Genomic DNA, 24,426 nt, shown 5'->3' on the forward strand with positions numbered 1-24,426 from the left:
TGCAAGCAGCGGGACCTGAATTCAAATGTGACTGCAGACACTTACTAGCTGTGTGACCCTGGGCAAGTCACTTAACCCTGATTGCCTCCAAAAATTAAAAAAAAAAAAAGAATCACAATGGAAAGGGCCAGGCAAAGTCCAAAATGACTTTTACTTCAGTCTTCACATAGCACTTTTTTTTTTTAAACTCTCTAATGCATTCAGTGTGTACATTGGACATCCTTTTTCTTATACTGGTGTCTAATGCCCTTATCAGACTGTAAACTCCTTGAAGGCAGGGGCTGCAACTCGAACTATATATCACTATGCTCCATCTGAGGGTCTGCCTGGTTTCAACTCCATGGAAAAAGAAGCCCCCACCAGGATAAACTGATCACTTCTAATCACATCAGTTGTGATTCAGTCATTTTTTTCAGTCATGTCAGACTCTTCATGACCCTATTTGGGGCTTTCTTGGCAAAGACACTGGAGTGATTTGCCATTTTCTTTTCTAGCTCATTTTTTAACAGATGAGGAAAATGAAACAAATGGGGTTAAGTGACTTGCCCCGTGTCACACAGTTAGTAAGTGTTTGAGGCCATATTTGAACTCAGGAAGATGATTCTTCTTGACTCCATGCCTAGCACTCTATCCACTGTACCACCTAGCCACCCTATCTCATCTCCATGCTGCTAACTCTAGCCTTGGATAGCACTTTCCTTAGCCTCTTCTACCCTCTGATCGGAAGGCTGGAGGGTGAAGTACTAAATCTCTCCCAACGCTTTCCTTCATAGAAGGCAGACACTGGACATCCAGCTCACTCCAGTCTCCATAGGTAGCTTTGCTTGGTTTCAACTCCACAGAAAAAGATATCCCCTAGTGTGCACACTCCCATTCCTAACACAGCATTTAGCACAGTGCCTGGAACATAGTAGGTGCTTAATAATTGTTTATTGAATTGAATAGATCTTCCCCTGAGCAGGCATATATGAGTAGAAGACTTTTATGAGTTTTCTTTCCATAGGACATAGAACTAAAATTATAAAATATCATGTACCTAATGTTAATCCATGATTACCGCTCACTTTAACATATAAATTAACTGGTCACTAGGATGCAAATTAAATTAACAGTGAACTGTTGGCTTTAGAGATTTTGATTTTGAAAAACCTCTTAATCTTAGTAAGTGTCAAGATAATTAGACCACCTACTCCTAAGAGATTCTGACCACCAATTGGGAAAAATCTTTTTCTCATGGAGCAGATTATCACTCCAGGATCAGTCATGGTTAATACCTAATTTCCAAAACCCTTCTCAAATATAGCATTTCTATTATATTAAATCATATTCACTAGAAACGAGATGTTCTGTATTTACCTAAATTAGCATTAAATCAAAGATATTATAAAACTACTCATGAAAAAGTTACAAAATATATTAAGAAAGGGCCTCAAATGAAAAGTGTGTCTCTTCTTAGCATGTTTGATCTTATTAGGCCTAAAGGTCCTATGGGATAATAATAGTAACAACAATGATCCATAGGTCACATAGCAGCTAGGTAGCACATTGGATAGAGTGCTGGACGTGGAGTCAAGACCCAAGTTCAAATTATGCTTTAGACACTTATTAGCTGTGTGTCCCACTTAACCTCTGTTTGCAAGAAGTAATAAGGGGTCATCCCCTCCCAGATATGTGCACAGATATGGACTTTGGACAATAGCCTCCAGGATATTATAATGGACCTCAGAGGCCATTTCCCTTCCCGCTGTGCTCTAAGCTTCACCACCATGTGTCAGCTGCTATCTTATTCTGGAATTTCTCTCAGCTCCTAGGCCTTCTCACCCCAGAACACCCCATCACCATTCTGGCCCCCATCTCCCATTGGTGAATTCCTCCTGGGGACCTCTATTTTGAAGGGGAACCTAGTCTTACCATGCTTTATTCCCCTCTCAGCTATGCTTCTCACCACCACGTCCCAGCTCAGGCACCTCTCTCATCACCATCACGACCATGCACTCTCTTCAGCTCTCTGAAGGCAGGGATTGTCTTTTTGCTTTTATTTGTGTCCCCAGAACTTAGCACGGTGCCTGGTAAGTGTTTAATAAATGCTTGCTGTCTGTCCATTGCCTCCCTGCATTGAATCCAACTCTTACATGAAAAAGAATCCCCCTTGCAACAGGCCTAAAAGTAATCATTCAGCCTTTACTTGCAGATCCGCAATGGTGTATGTTTGTGGAGAGGTGAGTGAGTAGAGAGATGCACTGAGGCAGTCACCTGAGGCAGTCTATTATGCTTTGGGAGACCTCTAATTATTAGGAACTTTTTTCTTACTGAAGGTCAAAACTTGCCTCCTTCTGACTTCTACATGTTGCTACTAATAGTTATACAGTCTCTGGCCAAACAAAACAAATCTAACCCCTCTTCCATATGACAACTTTTCAGATATTTAAAGGTGGTTATCCTTTCCAGCTGAATCTTGCCTTCTCTAAATTAATTACACACAATTCCTTAAATCAGTTTTCATATAGCATGAAGTCGAGACAGTTCATCACTCTGACTGCTCTCCTCTGGATATTTTTTAGTTTATCAATGTCTTTCCCAAAATGTGGAACCCATAAGAAAAGGGAATAAGCATTTATATAGTACCTACAATGTGCCAGGCACTATGCTAAATACAAATATCTCATTTGATCCTGACAACAAATCCGTGAAGTAAGTGTTATTATCCCTGTTTTACAGCTGAGGAAACTTAAGCAAACAGATTAAGTGACTTGCCCAGCTATTAAGTGTCTAAGGCCATTTCCTAACTATAAGCTCAGTGATCTATCCACTATGCCACCAGACGTGGTCTGACCTCCTTCTTCAAATCTATCTCTCTCAATACAGTCCAAGATAGAATTAGTTGTTGTTTTTGGCTGCCATATCACACTGTTGACATACAATTAGCTGTTTTGGTAATACAGGCTACCAAAAACCCAAGAATCTTTTTCAGACAAACTGCTATCTAACCGTGCTTTTCCTCCCCTATCTTTACATATTTTTTTCTGAGATACTGATAAAAATGTTAAAAAGCACTGGGCCAAGCACAAAACCATGCAGTACTCTATTTAAAGACCTCTTTCTAGTTAACATAAAAAGAGTAATGACTACTGTTTGAGTCTGGCCATTTGAATCTAATTGTACAATCACCTAGCCCCCATCTTTCCATCATTTTTATAAACATAGCATGACAGATTATACCAAACACTGTATCAGACATTCTAGATTTTTACTAACCATCTTTTTAATAATGTCTTAGAATTTTGCCAGAAACCAAAGTCACACACATTCCCAGTTTATCTCTCTGCCTCCAGACTTTCAGCCTCCAATCTTGCCTGCACATTGCTACGGTATTAACTTTTTTAAAATGCCATTTTCTTTATGTCATCTCACTGTCCAAAAACCCTCAATTACTCTCCATTACCTGAAGAATCAAGGGCTGCCATTCTAAACTCTTCAAAATCTAACTCTAATGGACCTTTCCAACATTATGTCCCAAGACACTCCAAACTTGAGCCATCCATTCTATGAGGTTGGTCTGTTCACTGTCTCCCCCAGGCTTCAAGAAAATACTATGTATTCCAGCTTTGTTGTCTTGTTAACACCACCTAAAATGCCACCTCTGTTCTCAGACTATCCAAATAATATTAGTCCTTCTTTGCTCATATTAGGTCCCAACTCCTCCTGAAAGCAATCCTTATCAATCCAGCCCACAGTGATTTCTCTTTCCTCTGAAAACCCAGTCTGTTAATACTATTCATTGGGAACTTATCATACACTATCTTGTAGTGTTATTCTGGAAAGATAACTTGGTGCCCAACTGGGAAAGGCTTCAAATGTTAAACAGAGTGTGTGTTCTATCATAGAAGCTATGGGGAGCCACTGAAGGTCCTTGGGCAGAGCTGTGCTGTGGTTAGGCTTGTCATTTGGGAAAATTCATTCGGCAGATGCATGCAGCAAATGGAGATGAGGAAACAAATAAGGAGGCTACATGGTCTAGGTGAGAGAAAACGGGGGGAAAATTAATCAAAATAAGATCATGAATCAAATATATTCATTCTAAATTGGAGTTAATTTAAATGATAATCCTATAAATTGTAAGGGTGGATAGCAGGACCCATCCCCACAAAATACATACTATTTAGGGGCCATGATACCCCCCATTTTAAACCAGAGCTGCCTATTTGTGGTGAGGGTTCATTTAGTATTTCAAACCAAAAGATTTCATTCAGCAGAGGCTTTCAGACTAGAAAGCACTATTGTTCTATTTGAGTTCATCAAAGAGCCTGACTTTACTTGAGCTGCTGCTTTAAAGAAAGTTGGACATTCCACAGCAATCTGGTGTTGAACTCCTGAGGAAAATTTTTGCATGAAGTCAATTAATTGACTGGTGTTCTGGATATGTCAGTCCATTAACAACAATTTATTAAGCACTATTTATGTGCCGCAAAGAAAGGCAAAAACACTGCCCGTAAGTAACTATGTACATTCTCACTCTCATTCTCATATTCTCTCTTTCTCTCTCTCCTTCCCTCTCTCTCTCCCTCTTTCTGTCTCTATATAATGTATATATGCATGTGCATATATGTACACATATATTTATGTAAATATAGTTATGTAAATACATAAATGTAATTTCAGAAGGAAGGCACTGGGGAAAAGGGAGGTGCAGGAAAGCCTCTTACAGGAGGTTGGATTTGAAGGTAAGTGAATTCACCATTTTTTTGACTACCGCTTTTTTAGGAGTTGTTATTGTTATTATTTTTATTAGGTTTCCATAAAACGTAGCTACGACCTTTCCATAAAGTGCTTGGGAAAAATCTTGGTTCCAACCCTGGTCGCCACATCTCTTGGAAAGGACTCAAGCCACAAATCTAATCCACAGGGAAGACGTGAACACACTCCAACCAAAGACTTTAAGAGGTATGAGAAATTTTTCTGACATTAGTCATTCACATCTCTTTCTCTTCCTTAGCATTTTAGGCTTGGGTGTACTTAACAAAAGGTGACTACAGCCACCATCTGCCTCTCTATGAATTTCTGTTTGTGCTTACAATCAGGAAGTGGTAACTATGCTGTCACCATACCATGATAACCTTAGTATATATAATCCTGGGAATTATTGTGTGCATACCTGGCTCAGGGTGATTCCCTGCCAAGGACTGTGACTATTCACAGAAGCTAGCCATAAACTAGAATGTCTTGATGGGTGAAGACTAGCATCGTGTTATTATTTTAAGATTTTTAGGGGCAGCTAGGTGGCCTTGGGGCAGCTAGGTGGCGCAGTGGATAGAGCACCAGCCCTGAAATCAGGAGGACCCGAGTTCAAATCTGGCCTCAGACCAAAGACTTGACACTTACTAGCTATGTGACCCTGGGCAAGTCACTTAACCCCAATTGCCTAAAAATTTTAAAAAAAGATTTTTAATTTACTATTCATCTATTTTATTATTCATTTCTATATTTTTCAGTACCGTTATGCCAAGCTATCGTAACTCTAAAATAAAGGCAAATTAGAAACAATGCATTAACAATTAATTTTTATTAATAAATTAATTTCATTAATGAAAACAGAAGCATGATCATGAAATCCTGTACATTTTCCCATTTGTCTCATTTAAACCTAGATTTGAAAGGATTATTTTTCTGTCAATATTTTCCCTAGGACTTCAATGTTAAGAGCATTTTTTCCCAAGGTATATCAAGGTTTAATTAAACAGATGCAAATAGTAAAAACACTATTTCCTATAAGTTATCATAAAACCACCTTAATCCTAAGCAAAAGCCCATCTAAAGAGAGTCTTGCTATGTAGTCTCTCAAGTGAAAAAATAATAAAGCTCAGACTCACAAAGTTACAGTGAATGATTCCAGAAAAGCAAAATTCAATATTAGAGCGTCAGAAAAATCCTGATACCAATAAAAAGTGCTTCAGGAATCTCTCTGGTTCCATCCCTCTCACAAAAAGTCAATCACAGAATCACAGACATTTCTGAATTGGAAAGTTAACAACAGTGGCCACTTAGCCCAATCTAAGCCAGAATAAGGAGTTCTTCCAAACTGTGATTAATGATGAGTTGGCCATCTGCTCAAAGACCCACAATGAAGGGAAGTCCATTCTCACCCAAGGTAACCTATTCCATTTTTGGAGAGATCTCATTGTTCTTCAGTGTTAGCACTGGCAAAGGTTCAAAATGTTTGATTCCTTCATCCTGGAGTTGCATAAACATTTTAAGACTGAAAGACCAAAAATTAATGGTTTATGCATATGTCAGATCAATTTCTGTGCCATGATGAAAGGTTTGAAAGAGCACTCATTTTAAAGGTCTTAGTCTTGGAGAAATGCTTTTGGGAGAGTGGAAACCGACTCCTCAGATGAACCTCAAAACTCCATACATAAAGGACTCCTTCTATCTCTTTTTCCCAGGCTCATCAGTCAACACTTAGAATAAAAAAAAAAATTTAACTACCCTCTTTATTTTTGAGAAGGTCTGCAAGACTTCCTTCCCTTAATTCAAAGGAGACAGATGAGGTGTTAGAAAATTGTACTAAGAAATTAAGGGAAATAATTAAACTTAGTTAAAATTTGAAAAGTACAGATGTATATAGAATTGATTGTAGCACAGGCATAGGCATACCAATATTGCACAGTTTAATTTTGTTTAACCTTGTCCTTAAACCCCTATTTTTATCCCAACCCATTATGTCTAGACCAGAGGTATCAAATACACCCACTACACAACAGCCAGAACAAGAATAAAATGTATTTGGAAAATATTTAACAAAATAAATAAAAATATTATAAAACATAGGAAACATTGTATTTTAAAACTAAATCAATATGCTACAAGCATACAGATGAGAGGGTCCCTTTCTATTTGCTTTTAATACTATTGTTCTAGGCCACTGACCTAGTATACTTCCTAGATAGAAATAAGTTTGGTTCTTCCTAATTATTTTTTTTAATTATTAAGCACCAACTATATGCAGGGTACTATTCTAGGAGCTAAGAGAAATATAAAATTTTAGATAAGATAGAGTCCCTGCCCTCATGAAGTTTAAAATCTAAATATGATAAATCTCCAAATAGTATAATCAAAAAAATTAAGTGCATAAGAGGTAATGATTGTCATCATCATAATAAATAGCTATCATGTACATAGCCATTTAAGATTTACAAAGTGCTTTACATATTCTCATTTGATCCTCACAACAACCCTGGGAGGTAGGTGCTACTGTTATCCCCATTTTACAGATGAAGAAACTGAGGTTGAGAATTCAAGTGAATTGCCCAGGGTCAACATAGCTAAGTATATAAAGCAGGATTTGAACTCAAATCTTCCTGATTTCACATCAAGAACTTTGCCTACTATGCCACCAAAGTACAAAGAAAATGTTTTCTTTTATTATAAGGAATGACTTTAGGGAGGAAGCAGAGGAGACATAGGGAGAAATCTAGATGATGTAAAAACAAATTTGTTGCTGTTATTATTATTATTATTGTTAGTGGTGGTGTTGCTGCTGCTGCTGCTGCTGCTGATGATGATGATGATGGTGTTGTTTTTATTGAGTTATATCTGACTCTCCATGACCCCATTTTGAGGTTTTCTTGGCAAAGGTATTGGAATGGTTTGCTATTTCCTTCTCCAGCTCATTTTACAGAAAAGGAACTAAGGTAAACAGGGTTAAGTGACTTGTCCAGGGTCACACAGCTAGTAAGTGACTGTGGCCAGATTTGAACTCAAGAAGATGAGTCTTTCTGACTCCAGGCCCAGCACTCTATCCTCTGAGCCACCTACCTGCTCCTTATAAAAACAAAAGATATCAAAAACAGTCTTTTTTAAAAAAAGAAATTACCTAACACAATGTATAAGGAGGGAAAGATCATTATTGATAAGGGAAGGATTCACGGAGGAAATAGCCCTTAAACTGGACTATAAATGAAAGGCAGAATATCAATGAGTGATAGAAGGTGAGAAGAGGATATAACAGCTTGGGAACAATACAGGAAAGACTTTGAGGTGGTAAAGTATGAGATAAATCTGCAGAGATGGCCAGCTTTTCAGTTTAGTTGTCATGTATGGAGCATGAGATAAAAATGGGAAGGTAGGATGCTGTGAGATAGTGATGACAAGCTGAGGTACTTGAACATTATTTCATAAGCAAAAGGGATCCACTGAATGATTTTGAGGAGTAAAAGGTAATACTAAGATTTCAATCATGGGACACTTGGTCAATTAGTGGTGTCTCTGATATAAATGGTGAAGGCAGAAAGAGAAACAGATTTCAGGGAAAAACTAGTAAGTTTGATTTAGCCATGTTCAGTTTGGGTGCTGTTGGGACATTTTGGGAAAGATCTCCTGTTGGCTGTTGGGGAATTGGGTCATGATCCTAGGAGAGTAGTCTAGGCTGAAGATAGATTTAGAAGCCAACTGTGGAGAAGAAATCCTTAAAGCCATGAAAATAAATAACAAGCCGTGAATAAATGTAAAAGCAAAATAGCCAAAGATGGATTGTTTGGGAACAATCAATTTAACGGATCAGGAAAAAGAGAAGCAAGAGATGTTGGAGGAAATCTAAGAGAATGTGGTACCTTAGAAGCCAAGAAAGAAAATTCTATCCAGAAGGAGAAAGGAAAATAATATCAAATGTTACAGGAAGTTGGGGTGGTTGAAAACTTTTAAAAGACTACTGGATTTGTTAATAAGGCAATCACTGGTAAACTTTGGAGAGCAGAATTGGAAACAACATCACCGAGTACTGAGTACAAGTACAAGTATCAGATGCAGCCTATTTTTTCAAGAAGCTTATTCATGAAGAAGAAGAAGAGAGACTAGACAGTAGCTAGATGGGGTAGAAGAATCAAAGGAAGGCTTTCTTTAAAAATTAAAAAGACCCAGATACGTTTACAGCCAGTGATACATAGCAGTGGTAGAGACTGAGGCCATGTGAGTGAAAAAAGAACAACGTGGGCAGCCACATCATAGAGATGTCAGAGGGAATGTTACTGTATGCTGCATTATCATTAGGCTGGAGATATAAGGACATACCTTCTCTTCTACAAGAAGAGGGAAATAGATCATGGGTGGTCTATTTTGAGAAATTTTACAGGAGAAAGAAAGTTGTAAGACCATATACTGAAGAGTTGGATGGACTTTAGAGATCATTTATTCCAGTTCCTTCATTTTATAAATGAACACCCTGAGGTCTAGGGAAATGAAATGACTTGCCTAAAGTCACAAAAATGGGACTTAGCAGAGGTAAGATTCTAACCCAGATCCCCTGACTCCAAATCCAGTATTGTTAGCGCTGCTCCTGTCAGATGGCCTCAGTCCTCCCAACATGGTAAGGAGGGAGGCATTCAATATAAGGGGAGACAGAGATCAGAGGTGCTGGCACAGTTGGTAACTTAAGGAGAAAGGAAAAATGTTGAAGCAATAGGTGTGGAGAATGAGACAGGCGATTGTTAAGTAATTCCTTTAGGCGTACTCAGCTCTTTCATTCATTTAAAACTAGTGCTTGTGGTTAATAACAATAATGACAACAATAATAATAACGGTAGTAATAGAAGCATTTATTTATATAGCACTTTAAAGTTTGCAAAGTGCCTCACAAATATTACCTTATTTGATCCTGGGAAGCAGATGCTATTATTTTCTTCATTTTACAGATGAGGAAACAGGCTAAGGGAGATTAAGCAATTTGCCCAAGGTCACACAATTGATGAATGTCTGAGGCTAGATTTTAACTCAGATCTTCCCAGCTCCAAGTCCAGAGTCCCAACTCTATTCCCCATGCCACCTAGCTGCCTAATTACAGAATGATTATAGCTCTCATTTGTCTAGGACTTTAAGCTTTACAAAGTGCTGGACATACACTCTCTCATTTGTTCTTGTAGCAGTTTTGTAAAGTAGGATTGTAGAAAGTAGGATCCTGGCTACCTCCGGAGGGAATAGATGTGATGGGATCATAGATTTAGGGCTTTAATCTCAGAGGCCACTTTGTCCAGCCCAGTCATTTTAAAGAAAGAAAAAATTGGGGACTGGAGAAATGACTTGTCTGAGGTCACACAGTGAGAGGCAAGATTGGACCTAGGTCTGGTTCCAAATCCAGTGTTCTAGATGACTCTTGCCAGGTATGTTGTAGAAGAGATTCTGGTTCAGGTATGAGTTGGGGTGGGTGGTCTTTGAGGCCCCTTCCCTCTCTGAGATTCTACATGATTCTCCATAATGGTGGCAGCAGTAAGGTATAGTGGATAGAGAGCTGCCCTTGGAACCAGAAAAACTTGCCCAGAGTCACACAGTCAATATTTGTGTCAAAGGCTAGGTTTAAGCCTGGGCTGTCCTGACTCAGAGGCAAGTTCTCTATCCCCTATGACACTGACTAGCTTATATGTACTTTTCAAACTAACATTACTTCCCTGTAGTTCCTCTGTAGTTATTAACAGTAAAACCCTTTAGGAAGTCTTTCAAAAGGAGATTATGCTATATGCTCATTTCAGAGACAGCAAGGAAGGTGAGTGGGGTGGGAAATACTGGAAACCTGTGTCCCCCAGGGGATCTAGGTAGAAAGGAAACCAAGTAGAAAAAGTGGTTTCCTTAGTATTAAAGGAAGTGGAAAGGGCAGATCCATGGGCTCAAAGGAAGGTAGAAAGAATTGCTTCTTATGTGTCTTGTATATGAATGTGTCCTTATCTAAAATGTAAGCTCCTTGACGGCAAGAAATGTTTTGCTGTGTATTTGTATCTCCAGAGTCATTAAGTGCATTAAAAATGCTTGCTGATTGTATGATTGACATACTACTTTGTATATAGCAGGGTACTTGTCATAAATGTTTATTGAATTGAATTGATACAGAACCTAGAAACATCAGTAGGGCAGGAAATCTTATATGGTCCCATATCTCCAGGATGCCATTTTCCACAACAAGGAGCTAATCCATATGCCTCCCAGGTCCCCCAGGCTACAAGGATGAAATACCAGGTTGGTTTGAGGGAATAATTATAGAACAACTCAAGGAAGAAGATACTTGAGCGAAATTGTATGGTACAGATTGTAAAGACTATGGAAGTTCATTCATCAAACATTTACTAAACATTTAGCACTGCCTGCCTTTTGAAATAGCTATGCTGTACTTAAGGAAATCAGTATTCAGGAAAAGAGAGAGTACATTTGTGTAGCTTCACTTACCATTTTGTGTGATTTGGTGATTGAGTCATGGAATTCAATATATTCAGAAACTATTATTAAGTCGTTCCCAATTGTGCCTATCCCCACTTAGTGGGTAAGGAGGAAGTGGATTTGTGGGAGGAGGATGGTACATGAAACCCAGACTGCCACATCTGATCCAGAGTGGGATCCTCGCATTGACGCCAAAGCCTAATGGACTGAACAGGAATTCTGGGTGCTATTTGCGTCAGATGCCAAAGATAGGCATTTGATATCCATTAAAAAACCATTCTGGTTGAATCTATATATAAACTGTCACAATTGAATTCTTGATCTATTCAAGCTGAATTGTACGTTGCAATCATATAATGCTGGGCTCCTGAAAATTCCAAGAACTCTACTGCTGGAGCCCCTTGCTACATTTTCCAGGTCCAGAGTTTGCTGTTTTTGGTAATCAATTATGCAAATCATGGCCTGGGCCCCCTCTAATATAATACCTTCTATTTATAGACCATGGAACTCACTTGCCCAATAACATTTAGCCAAATATAAAACAATGTAAATGACAGGAATGAATCAAGCAATGTAATCCTTCTCTTCCCCCAGGCAAAAATGGATTCAGCCCCTTACACATCCTGAGATGGTAGATGGAGAAAAAAACTTGCTGAAGAGAAACTTATGTGTGAGTGAGAAAATTGTTGAATGAGAAGACAATTTGAGGAAATTGTCCTCCATCACTGCACTGACTCCCCTGTGCATACCTTCAGTGACTGGCTTGGAGATCAGCTGTAACCCCTTCAGAGCTGGATACAGCTTAACTCTGACTGTGGACTGCTAACTCCCTTTGCATGAAATTCATCTTCTGGGTTTCCATGCTCCACTTGCACCTTAAGCACCAGCATCTCTTGATTAGTAGACTGTGGCCCATAATTTCAGATTGCTATAGTTCAGCTCTCTGCTCATGACTGCTCAGGAACATACCAGGACTCCTGGTCCTTTATCTTCTTTTCTTTTCCAAATCACTTGCCTTCTCCTTTTTCCCTCCCAACTATATGTCTCTTGACACAAGTCCTAAAACAAGGCAAAGAGTCCCATGGAATTTTGATGTCTTAGGGCTTCCCCTGATTCATAGAAACTACCTTACCTTAGCTCTTATTGGTGAAATAAACCAGGTTCCTCCAGGGAGGAGGGGTGGTAAAAAGATGCTAAGGTGACTTGAATTGAACTGAAGTGGAAAGGGTAATTGGGATATATTGCCTCAATTTCTTCAATGAGATATGACAAGTGGTACTCCATTGAGTTTAGGAGAGAAAGGTAGACAGGAGGAGGGGGCAACATCAGTGGTTTGAGAACAGAAGAGGTTTAGAACAACAGCTGTGGAAATAAGATAAAAAGTCTATTGAGAAAAAATAGAGAGGTGGATCAGGTGAACAGATTAAGTACATAATACCCAGAAGCAAATGAGCACAGTGGCCTATAAAAAATAAACTCAAAGATCCCAGCTATTGGAACAAGAACTCCCTATTTGACAAAAACACTTAGGAAAACTAGAAATTAGTCTAGTAGAGAAACTAGGCATAGATCTACATTTCACACTGTATACCAAAGTAAGCTCAAAATAGGTACAAGATTTATACATAAAGAATGATACTATAAATAAATTCAAGTTTATGGCAAAACAAGAGAGAGAGAGAGAGGTTCACAGGAAGTAAAATGAATTGTTTTTATTACATGAAATAAAATAGTTTTTACATAAACAAAACCTATGCAGCTAAACTTAAGAGAAAAGTGAGAAATTGGGGGAAAAATCTTTGCAACAAGTTTCTCTGATAAAGATCTCATTTCTTAAATGTATAGAGAATTGAGTCAAATTTATGAGAATAAGAACCATTCCCCAATTGATAAATGGTCAAAGGATACAAACAGGCAGTTTTCAGGAAGAAAGCAATGCTATCAAAAGCCATATGAAAAAATGCTCTAAATCACTAATAACCAGAGAAATCCAAATTAAAACAATTCTGAGGTGTTTGTCATACCATCATCACACAATAATCAGATTGTCTAAGATGATAAAAAAGGAAGATAAATTCTGGAGAAGATATGGGAAAATAGGTACAATAATATATTGTTAGTGGAGCTGTGAACTAATTCAATCATTCTACAAAGCAATTTAGAACTATGCATCAAAAGCTACTCAACTGTACATACCCTTTGACCCAACAACATCACTACTAAGTCTGTACCTCAAAGAGATCAAAGAAAGAAAAAAAGGGCCAATGTACACAAAGATATTTAGAATGGTTCTTTTTGTGGTGGCAAAGAATTAGAACTGATGCCCATCAATTGAGGAATGGCTGAGCAAGTCACTATAGATGAATGTAATGGAATATTATTGTGCTATAAGAAATAAAGTATAAAGTACACTGAAGTAATATGTAGATCATTAATTAAATAGAGTCTATAAAACAATGGCAGGAGCTTAGTGGGCATTAGAAGGCTGGAAATTATTCAGAAAAGGCAGTATATGTCATCTGAGAAATATTTGATTGAAAAAGATGAGGGTTAAACAACAGGTAGCTCTCATGGTCTACTGGTAGTATTCTTGCAATGCCAAAAATATTTAAGAAAGACTCCCAGCACGTGGTGACCCTCTCAACTTGAGTCTAAGTCTGGAGATCAATTGGAAATGTTCATGATGGGCTGTGAGGGATTGTCTGGTGTTGACTACTGCCAAGTGAAAGTTGTGACAACATGGGGCGGGAACTGGGTATTAGGAAGTAACCAGAGCTCACGCTCCCGAGGCAGGGGCTGTGCTGGGCGGAGTTGTGGTGAACTGGGATGGGAACTGGATACGGAGAAGTAACTGGAGTTCACGCTCCCGAGGCAGGGGCAGTGCTATGTGGAGCTGTGACAAGCTGGAGAAGGAACAGGGTACAAGGAAGTAGCCGGAGCACGTACTCCTGAGGCAGGGGGCTGTGCCACGTGGGAGTGGGACGGCAGAGAACGAGCTCCCTTTGTCTAGCCCCCCTCCCTAGGCACCACGCTAACCCCAGACGCCTCCTTCCTGTGTCCAAACCTGACTTCCTGAGTCACGTACTCTCCCCAGGTGTAGCACTGACTCCAGACGCCTCCTCCCAGTATCTGGGCCCGACTTCCTGCGTCACATACTTTCTCTTTGTCTATGTACTGATCCCTCACGTCTCCTTCCAAATATCTAGGCCCCACTTCCTGTGCCACGTATGCTCCCTTTGTCTAGGCACTAGCCCTAGACATCCCCTTCCGATATCTGATCCTACAACGAGTCACCATGGGCGGGCTGAGGAGGAGGGATGAGGAAGGTACTTAAAGAACTGTAGGGATCGGAGCGTGCTCACTTTTGCTCCTGCTCGTGCACGTGTACTTTCCTGCCTGGCCTTGCTGTGATGATCATTGAATAAAGTTCAGGTTTTTGTACCTCCTGATCGGCTCGTTTCTGGTAAATCCGGGTGGCCTCCGAGGACCGGTGAGTATGACCCTGGTTGCCTGATCTGGCTGAAAGAGAGTGCGCTGTTTGGACCAGCACAATGGGCTGCCATGGATGGGTTGTAGTCTATATTATTGAAAAGAAAATCTTCACAGATGAGAACAAAGTTCCAGAAGCTCTAAGAAAAATTACAATTGGCCTTCCCAATTGTTTCTTCCTATAGAGTTACACATTCTGAGAGAGCTCAGTAAACTGTTGTTGACTGACAACTTTTCCAAATGAAAAGTAAGAGTGAGGGATAATGCCCAGGGAAAGGGCAAGAAGTCTGTTCCCTGAAGGAAGAGGATGAAATTTCAGAGAGAGAAAAAAAAAAGATGAAAGAAAAAAACAGCTAAAAAGGATAACATTATATTTGACACAGTCATCTAGTGTTCCCAGGATTATCAATTGATTCATGTAATAAAAAAAACAAAGAATTACAATGACAGGGACCTTGCAGTTAAGTTTGTGGCTTTTCTCCTTTCATGTCTTTTTTTAACTTGTTTTCTTATCAAACACAACCTGTTTATTCCCTGAGGAGGCTCAAGTGACTCATGTTCTTAAAAACAATTCTTGTTATATAAGGTACAAAATCTACTATAAAAAGATATAGTTCATTCATATCTATATGTTCCTATGTAAAAGGTGAAGGATCACAGACATGTTCTGAGATGACCAGATCATAGCCTACATGATATATGGAGAATGAATATAAAGAATCTAAATCCATCCATCAATGCTTCTGTATTCATATGTGTGTGCAACTCTTAGTATCACAAATATGAAGCCAAAACGCACCTTAGAAGTCGTGTGGTCCAACCCACTCATTTTACAGATAAGAAAACTGAGGTTCAGAGGGGTAAAATCGCTTACCCAAAGTCACACAGGTTGTAAATAGCAAAGCTCTTTCTACTGTACCTCATAACCTTGGATTTGTTCCCAGCTTTCACCTACTTAACTTGTATATACCCCTTGTTATTGTTTGTCCTTCATTCTCAAGGAGGACCATGACATCAGGAAGGTGATGCCATGATTTGCAAGTGAATTGGATTTAAGTGAATGAGAGCTCTGCAAAGTCACCAGCCTCACTTTCTCCTCTGGAGTCATCTGGTTCCAGTGGCAAGATAGAGATCACAAGGACCAAAGATGCCCCAGATACAGTGGGAGACCTTGGCCTTTCCCAGGTCTCTGTTTGACTGAAGCAATGCCCATCCAGTGGTTAAGGCTAGGTAAAAAATGAGGCAAAGAATAGCTTCTTTTACCTACTCAAAATATATATACATACATAGATATGTACATATATATATATATAAACATATATGCACATATATCTGGGAGGGGAAGACCCTCAGGATTTCTGGCCAAAACAGAAACAATTGCTATTTACATTCACTCTGAGCAATCAGGATCCAAACAATGATCCCATGGGTTTGAGCTGGGACCTATTGTTGGCCAATCAATGAGAGTCAGATTTTGATTTGGGTTATACCCCTAATGCATGAATGAATGACCACCTAACAATGGCCATCCACTTCTCTCTTCCTTGGCTTCCACTTAAAATTTCTCTCTCCTCCGACTATCTTTTCCCTTCATTTCCCTTTTCCCTTCTATCATCATAGAGCCAGGCCTACTTTTCACCTACCACAGAGATAGTCTAAGGCAGAATCTGAGGTCTCAAAACTAGGGGGAATGAGAGAGAAGGGAAGGGAAGAAAGAAAAGTAACTTACTTCTGCCCCTTCCATATCACCAATATTATCCTAAGGGAAAATATCCTCAGATCTCATTCTATCTCCTCATACCTTCTCCCAGAGACCAAGTCTTGTTCTTCATCTCAGTCCCAGAGAGGAGAGTCTCATTAACCCTAACTGCTCCTCTGAAATATAAAAGATTTATAATTCTGTATTCTATGTACCCAAAAACCTATCAAAATCACTTAGGGCATAAGTAAAAAAAGAGAAATGAAGAAGGAGATAGAGGAGGAATCCTTTTTGATATTCCTGATTTCCAATTGTTACTTAAAACAAATTGTATTCATATTGATTTAGGTTTTGTGGTTTGGGGGTGGGGGCGGTGCTTAAAATGATAATGTCAGCTGTGTAAGGAACTTCCAGTATGGAAACTTCTTCTACCAAAGTGGATCAGCAACTCATCTCTATGTCTTAGATAGTAGTCTAAGGGTCCCTGAGAGATTGAATGACTTACTTGTCCATGGTCGCGCAGCTAATATATATCACATGCAAGATTTGAACCCAGGTTTTCCTGCTATCAAATCTGGACATCTAGCCATTATATCACACTGCCAAAGGGTAACAAATGCCCTTAGAACATCTCAAAAGGGCATTAAGCGTCTCCAATCCATTCTCATCCAATTAATCATTCTAAAATATTGTTTTATTTCACTACCCAACATCAAAACTTTTAGGGCCACCTTGTTGCCAATAGCATCAAGTAAAAATTCCTCAGTGTGTCTTCAAAACACTCCACAACTTGGGTGCAATATACCTATCCAGCCCAATATTCAACTCTTCTATGTGTATATTCTGCTCCAGACAGAGATATGACATTTTTCCTTTCTCCACCCATTTTTTTCTGATAAACTTGCCTGAAATGCCATCCTCTATCTAAAACTTATCCATCCTTCTAAAATCACTTGTCATCCTTCTTCCATACACTCTAGTCCACGATGATCTTTCCTTCCTCTGAATTACTAGTATTTGTCGTCTAAGAGGTCTCCAAGTTTTATTATGCAGCCCATCAATGAAAAAAATTTTAATGCCCATTTGTAAATTACATGCATGCACTATAGTACTATTATATTCATTATAAAACATACATAAAAATAGACATTTTAAAAGAATGAAATGAAGATGAAATTAAAATATTTTCAATAACATTTATATTAATGGTACAGAACCAGTTTTTTATTCATAATAATCATTTTTGTGAGTGCAATGTGATTAAAATGCTTCATTATTTCTGAAAATGTTGGTTTGAAACTGTGATACAGCATTTCAAAGGTCTGGTTCTAATTTCTGATTTTGATGCTTGCTTTTAATGGCTGTCATAGCTAAAAAAGGATGACCCACCAAGATATAGAGATCAAAATGGAAAGAGTTCATCGCTGGCTATGCTTAAGCTTTTTTCAATCCTTTTCACCAATTATTTTAGTTGAAATTTGTCTAGTAAATTTCCATCTTCTTTGATGTCAACCAGTTGTTGCAAACTCATGGAAGTTGTTGCATGCTTGTATTTTTAATGAATGGATTGAAAACCCACTGAAACTCTTCATTTACAGGATTTTCAAAAGATTTGAAAATTCTGCTTCTAGATTTTTTTAAATCTGCAGATATAAGAGTTTTAAATACTTTATGGCAACAAGAGCTTAATCTTTACATACCTGCTAACTTTAATAGTTTCATAATAACATTAATTAATATCTCAGGGCATGCTGTGCACCCATATATATATGATACACACAGAATCAGGTTTATTGTTAACTATAATGGAAGTAAAACCATATTCCAAATAATCTTCTTGATCATTTTTAAATCTTTAGCCAAACACTTGTTAGATCTGATAAGATCATTTTTACTTCATAATGTGACTGACAAAGAATGGTGTCAATTCTGTCATCTTCTTGTTGTGTGCTCTTATATTATTAATAATATATTCAGTCTGCACTTTCCTTGCAGGAGTCTTTTTAAGCCATTTGTCTATTTTGTGAAGGCTACTTTAGCTATAACTAAATAATACAATCTATAAATCAACTTAACCAAACATGTGCAAACTACAATACACTGTAATACACTCAAGAATGAACGAATGTTAGGGGCAGCTAGGTGGCGCAGTGGATACAGCACTGACCCTGAAGTCAGGAGAACCTGAGTTCAAATCCAGCCTCAGACCAAACACTTGACACTTACTAGCTGTGTGACCTTGGGTAAGTCACTTAACCCTAATTGCCTTAACAGAAAAAAAAAAAGAATGAACAAATGTTAACTCCTCAATATTAAAAACTTACCTCAGGATACCTCACATAATGTACTGAACAAATGACTATCTGATACATGAACACATTCAGACACAGTGGTAGGAACACATAGTAGCATGTATTTGTTGTTGTTCAGTTGTTTTCAGTTGTGTTCAATTCTTCATGATTTGATTTTGGGGTTTTCTTGGCAGAGATACCAGAGTAGTTTGCCCTTTCCTTCTCCAGCTCATTATACGGATGAAGAAACTAAGGTAAACAAAGTTAAGTGACTTGCCCAGGGTCACCCAGCTAGTAAGTGTATGAGGCCAGATTTGAGCTCAGGAAGATGAGGCTTCCTGACTCCAGCTTTATATTCTATCTACTGCACATGTATATTATGAGCAAAAAAAATGTCTCTGAAAAAATGAAAGTTCACTGATACCACCTTATGTTTTAATTATATTATAATATTATTATATTATATTATAATTAATTATATTTTAATACCTCAGGAAGCTATGAGTTCAAATTTAGCCTCAGACACTTACTACTTGTGTGACCCTGGGCAAGTCATTTAACTTCTACTTGACTCAGTTTCCTCATCTATAAAATAGGGATAATAATATCATCCACCTCCCCGAGTAATTGTGAGGATTAAATAATATAATATTTTTAAAGTAAACCTTAATGTGCTATATAAACACCAGCTTTAAAAAAGCTTAGAGGTCTACTAGGTGCCTCTAGGTTTAAAGATCATTTGATCTTCACAACAATCCTACAAGAGAGGTACTGTACTGTTATTATCCCATTTTCAGATGGAGAAAATAAGACTCTGAGGGGTTGAACGATTTGTCTCTGGTCAAGTAGCCAGTAAGCATCTGAGCTAGGATTGGGCAAGTTTCCCTGACCTCTAAATCCATACTTCTAACAGCCATGCTGCCTCTTAGTATTTTTTAAAACAATATTAATTACATAAATGTTCTTCTTTCAGGCCAACTTTATTATTCTCATCAAATCTCCTTGCTATTTTGAAGTCACTTTGGGGACATTTTGCTACAGAACAACAGGAAGACAAATTCCATTTCATTAAAACAACACAGATCTATAACTGACAAATGTCAATTTTTTTTGCAAAGCCTGTACATAGTTACCTCATTTGAGCCACAAAAAAATCTTGAGAGATACTTACTACTGGTTTAATTATCTCCATTTTGCAAATAAGGAAGTTAACAATAGAGAAATCAAGGGACTTGCCCATGGCCACAGACCTACTAGGTATCAGAAGTGAGATTACTATCATTATCGTCATCACCATAATAATAATATCATTATCATTTACGTAGTGTTCTAAGGTTTGTAAGGTGCTTTACAAATATCCCATTGTATTCTCACAATAATCCCGGGAGAGTGGTGTTATTATTATCCTCATTTCATAGATGAGGAAATGGAGGCAGACAGAGATTAAGTGACTTGCCTAGGGTCACACAGCTAGGAAGAGATTTGAACCCTGCTTTTTCACTCTAAATTTAAGACTTGTAGCTACTCTGCCATGTTGCCTGTCAAGTATCTCTCACTCTTCTTCCCTCCCTCCCTTTTTTCCTTCTGTCCAACCTTCCTTGCCTTCCTGTTCCCCCCACCATCCTCCATAATCTCAAACCAAATTGTGAGGATTTGGAAAATCAGGAAATTTTGAAGCAAAGGATTAGGCTTTAATAAGCCTTTAGAGTAAATATTAACAGGAGGCAAGGTGGCTGACTTTCAGCTAGGCTAGAGTCTAGACAGAGTATATTGCTGCAATCCATTCTAAACCAATCTTTGGCAAAGGAAAAAAAGAGGCAAGAAGTCGGGTGTTGAGAAAATGGGAGCTTCTGTCCAAGTAAGAAATACCTCTTTGATAGATCAGTTCGAGGCGGGGAGAGGAGGGAGGGAAATGTTCTTGGTGGGCTGTGAGTTTGGAGGTGTGTGGAGAGCTGAAGACATGATTAACATTCACAAAATATGTCCCTTGCGTCCCATTACAGAGAGAAGTTCAAGCTCTCTCATTATTTCTCATTGAAACGTCTGCAATCCTGATCATCCTGAAAGTTCTCCATCTGCTCATCAGCAATTGTCGGCTGGGCAACACGTAGCAATTTGATTAATGAACAACTTACTGCAAGTTCTCTTAAACAGTAAGTATTCAGGATTCATATCCGTAGAGTTTGGGTGGCTGCTAATTCTGCTTTGCTCCTGATCCAAGACATTTGCAAACTCGAGTCGGTAATCTTGTCCCTGCATAACTCATAGTCTCAGGTCGCCGTCACCCCATAAGAAAACAGCGTGGTACAAGCACATTTATGTGAGTTATTTGGCAACTTGGCTATAAACTTTTATGACTCTTACCCACCCCACCCCCACTTCCCCTCTGTAAAATGAAGAGAAGGGAGCTGAGCAGCCAGAAGGCTTTGACTCCTCCTTTACTGTCGCCCGTCTTGGAACCCATACCAAGTCAACTGCCTCCCCCTGCCCTGCCTATTTGATCATTCTTTATTTGCCTGTCTTTCTTTGTCAATTCAAGTCTTGAGAAAACATTGGCCCAGGGCCCAGACCAAAATGTTGATTATTTTATTTCGGTGACTTGGCTTTTGTTTAACAGATTTCTCTTTTATGGTTGGCATTTAATGGTGTTCAAGGTAGCATTTGTTTCTTTCTTAATTGAGCTTTAAAGCCCATTTCGAGAGATGTTAGCAATTTCCTTTCTCACATTCCATTATGAAATCACACAAAATTGTCACTACAGTATGTTCATCTTACACCAGCAACAGAAATTATGGGTTAGGTGTTTATTGCAGACAAAGTTGGAAGCTGCCATCTATGCTTCTGTAAGGAGATCTGTAAAGTAGTGTGGGGCACCCAGATCTTTCCCCAGGGTACCAGCTTTCAAGGATACACACTTCCAACCCTGGAAAATGTACTTCTCCCCTCCCCTACCCCCCCCATCATGGTGACTGCTGTCCTTATACCTTCCCTTAAGCCCTCTGCCAGTCCTTGACTCTAAGCAGCACAATTGCCCCTCAGCCTCCATATCTCTCTTCCCAAACCCCAAGGGAGCAGAAGCTAGACAAATGCCTTTCTTGGTACGACTGTTAGACTGTCCTCTGAGACACCTTCATACCAAGTTTTGTTCCATTGTGGTTATTATTGTTGTTTTTCCCCAAATGAATACATTTCTATTTATGACTCTATAAGAGCATTTCTTATGAAAAGATCATTGATTTGGAGTTGAAAGGTGCCCTAGAAGTTGTGATGGAAAGATATTCTTTGTTACACTTTTTAGAATACAGATCAGCAAAGGGTATATGCCATCTATTGTTGCAAGCCTCAGCAGAAAAAAAGCAATAATTGGAACACAGAAAAGTGTGTATCTCTGTGAGTAAGTAGGCTTCTTAATATGATCCATTTCCCACAGCAGAATACAGAAAACATGTAATCCTACTGGTCACAAAGGGTCAGTCATTGTCCTTGGGACTAGTTAGTTGTGTTTCAGGGAGGGGATAGAGACTTCTTAATCTGCTAGTTTGTTGTGGTCTTGGGGGCCTAAGGCAGGGTGGACACTCTCCTTTGGTTGACTTTGCATAAGAACTGGGACAAAGGAAGGCAAAATACAAGGATTAGATGTGACTGCCCATTTGAAATTATGCAAATAAAGCTACTAAAATGCCCATACCCTTTGACCCAGTGATTTCACTATTAGGCATATGTCCCAAGGAAGTCATTGACAAAAAGAGAGGTTCCACAAACAATCAAATATCAGGATTTTTCCCCCTATGTTTATCAGTTTTACTGATCTCTCTTTCCAAGGAAAAATTTAGAGCCCTAACTCAATACCACATAATTCTAATACTCCTCATTTTATAGAAATTGAGGCTCAAAGGATTTTCACAGAATCCTAACATAATAGGATTAGAACTAGAAGGAAGCACAGAGGTCATTTTATCCAACCCTCTAATTTTACAGATGAAGCAACTGAGGCCCAGGGAGATCAGTTCATCAGTCAACAACCATTTATTAAGCTTTTGCCTAAGGATCCCCATGTAGTACATGAAAGAGATACGATTTTAGTCTATTTCCTCTAACTCCAAATCTTCTCATTTGGCCTCTCTCTAAGCAAGAAAGCAACCCTGTGGTCCTAGGGTTTTCCAACCAACCAAACCTTCCAAGCAAGGGTTGTAAAATAACTCATCAAATTTAACCAGCAGCATGTGTGCCATTGGCAGGCCTTCACCATGGTACAGCTTGGACACCATGGTGCCCGAGGTACAGGTGGCCCTGCCTGGAGTCTATTTCCCTGGCTCTTACGAAAAGAAGCAATAAAAACCTTAGTTTGTTATAGGATAAGTCTATTGAACAACCCATACAAAAGAAAATAAAAATCAAGAATAACCCATTAGGTTATAACCCAAAGGTGCATTCTCAGTTGGGATAAAAAAAATTCTGAATTAACCACATATCTGCTGTAAAAACTAAGTGACAATTCAGTAACTGCTCTTCTTGTTGCAGTCATTCTGAAGCATAGGAACATGGGACACTCACAGTTCCATTCAAAATATTCACTTTCCCCACCTGCAGCCTTATTCCGACCATTTGGAGAGCCTCCCAAATCACTCTCTCTTTCCTGTTACTACAACTCCTGCTGTAATGGCAGCGTGTACTCTTGGCACTAAGGAATTTTTTTTTTTAATCTCCATTCTGGCCCAGAGGGGACAGCCAATTCGGGGCAATGATTTGAGTGATATTCTCATGTCTTCCCCCTCCCTCTCCATCTACCTCTGATGCCCCAAATAGCCGAATTAATGAAAAACTTTGGACTAGGAATTAGGAAACCTGGGTTCCAGTCTTAGCTCAGCTGCTAATTCCCTGCATGACCTTGAGCAAATCAAACACCTACCTCTCTGAGCCTTCTTACTCATCTATAAAATGAAGAAGTGATTTCAAGCTCTAGCATTCTACATTCTTTGTGTTCATCATCATTCTCCACTTTCTGTTTTTTTAGAATACAGACAAATATGGGAAGAGAAATACGTGAAGTTAATACACACATTATTTTTAGGTCTAGACTTGTAACTTCATTGATATCGGGTGCTCCCCAGTGAAGAAACACCCTCTACCAATGCAGATTGGCCCTTGTTCTTCTAGTTACAATTTAAGAGAGCTCCGTAGAACAGTGATAGGTTATGTGACTTGCCTAGGGTCACAAGCTAAGATGTGTCAGAGGCAGGACCCAAACCCAGGTCTTTCTGATTCTAAAGCCAGCTCTCTACCCAGTGTCATGACGCCTCTCAGGTTCCTAATATCTTGGCCTTATAAAAATGCATAACCTTATTTTTGTATCATAGACTCCTCTGGCAATCCGGTGAAACTTATAGACATCATCCCAGAATGTTTTTTAAATCACTGAAGGAAATAAGTTTCAGTTACAGGTTAGTGGAAAGAAATAAATATATTGTATATCTTTTCACTCATGTCTAACTATATATAATAAATATTTATAAATAAATATATATGTATAGATATGTACATGTGTGTGTGTATATATATATCTCTACATCCAAGTTCATGGACCCCCTGAAATCTATCCATGGATCACAGGTTAAAGACCTCTTGATTAAATTAATCTATTAGTCAACTAGCATTTATTAAGTACCTACTATTTCTTTCACAGTGGGTATGGTTTGGCCTCATTTAAAAATGTAAATATCTGAGTGTGAATTGGGGGCAGGGGGAGAAAGA

The sequence above is a fragment of the Vombatus ursinus genome, unplaced genomic scaffold, assembly GCF_900497805.2.
Source record: "Vombatus ursinus unplaced genomic scaffold, bare-nosed wombat genome assembly UNPS02014802.1, whole genome shotgun sequence".
Lineage (NCBI taxonomy): Eukaryota > Metazoa > Chordata > Mammalia > Diprotodontia > Vombatidae > Vombatus > Vombatus ursinus.